This window comes from Aplysia californica, unplaced genomic scaffold (genome assembly GCF_000002075.1).
Source record: "Aplysia californica isolate F4 #8 unplaced genomic scaffold, AplCal3.0 scaffold01292, whole genome shotgun sequence".
NCBI classification, from domain to species: Eukaryota; Metazoa; Mollusca; class Gastropoda; order Aplysiida; family Aplysiidae; genus Aplysia; species Aplysia californica.
This window is the reverse complement of record NW_004798562.1, coordinates 82,695-84,521: the sequence shown is the minus strand read 5'-3', so window position 1 is coordinate 84,521 and position 1,827 is coordinate 82,695.

Sequence of the window (1,827 nt, the reverse complement as noted above, 5' to 3'; positions counted from 1 at the left end):
AAACATCATCCTTTGTGGCATGAGACATGTTCATACTGCGAATTGTTGCCGGGATGACATTGTCCTTTTTATGTTGGTGGGGGTGATGATGATGATGATGACGGTGATGCTGATGTTGCTGATGAGAATATTTACTGTCTTTGTTCGCCGAATCTGTTGCAGCTCCGAGTTTATCAACCACATCAATTTCTTCGTCTCCTTGGGATATTCCCCCAACACCACCACCTCCACCGCGTCTATCTCTACTCGAGGTTCGAACCTCATCCCTCTGCAACGCCTGCCTTTTCGCGGTAGTTCCCTCAGCCATCTGTCTCGTCCGCCGTCTTCGAGTTTTTTCCTCGAAGGTCTCACCCTTCGAAGGTGGTTCGAACCGACGAATAACCGTGGCCGTTTCGGAAGGAAGAGTCGAAGAGTTGTCGCTCTTGAGCCACCAGATCTCAGAGCTGCTGCTCTCTGACCCGGCCGGTATTTCTAGACTACTCTCAAAGCTACTGTTGTTGTTGGCTGAGGGAAGGAGAAGAAGATCTAGAATATTCTCTTCGTCGTTGAGACGATGATGATGACGACGATTGCGATCGGGATGGTTTCTCGACTTGGGATGATAATAATAATATTCGCAAACGGGATAAGTCGTCGTCGATGTCGGACTTCTGCTGCCCAACTCTGAGATAATGTCTCGACGATTATTCCTCCTTCGAGTATTTTCTTCCCCGCCCCCGCCGCCCCCACCCTGTATCTCTCGCGGTGCTGTGATGATGTCTATCTCGGCGTGGCGAGTCCTGTAGTAACCACCTTTGGGAACAGACAGCGGGTACTTCTGGTCCGAGTTGATCACGTGTCCCGTCCACAGGCTGTCACGTGACACCACACTGTCATGTCTGTGTGTGGTGTTTTCCCGCGCTAACATCTCTGAGCCAATCAGCTGATGATGATCACCACTAGAGTGGCTAGTCCCTGTCAGATTTTCTGACGTCATATCTGTATGACGCAACAGCTCTGAGTCACCAGGTTGGCCGTTCCCTGTCAGATTTCCTGACGTCATATCTTTATGACGTACCATGTCTGGGTCAAACAGCTGATCACCAGGTTGCTGCCTCTCCCTGGGTTGGTCGTTCCCTGATAGTGTTTCTGACGTCACGTGATGTGTGTGACGTAACAGCTCGGAGCGGATCAGCTGATCCAGAGACTCATCCAGAAGACATTCGTCCACAGAGTAAACCAGCTCCCTGCTCTTCTCTACTAGTGATCTGGAAAACAAACAAAACAATACCAGAAGGTTCAGAAAAAACATAATGAGAATATGCAGAAAACGTGATACCTCTTCCCTACCAAAAAAAAAAAAGAAAAGATGAAAGAGAGAAAGAAAGAAAAATAGAAAGAAAGGAAAAGAAAGAAAGAAAGGAAAAGAAAGAAAGTAGAACACATAATGTTTAGAACAGTTGGCTAATTCAGTTTTATGGTACGAAAAAAAGGAGCACAATGTACAATTTTTCTTTCTAATTTGAAATCGTTAAAATCTTTGACAAATTTTCTACTTCAAAAACAAAACAAAACAACAACAAAAACAACAACAAAACCGCCCTCCACAGTCTAAAAGCTACAAAAGTTTACTCGGCAACATCCCCGCAAGAAAAAACCCTTGACAGTCTAAAAGCTGCGAAAGTGATCGTTTACCTGGCCACATCCCCACAGTGCGCACCATGGTGTAGACTTGCCAGGTTGGTACCGGGCCACACCTCCTCTGAACACCCGCCCAGCTGGCTGACAACACTGCACATGCGTGAGGTCACTTCCGCTATAGCTCTTGCTTCTTTCTTCACGGCGGCG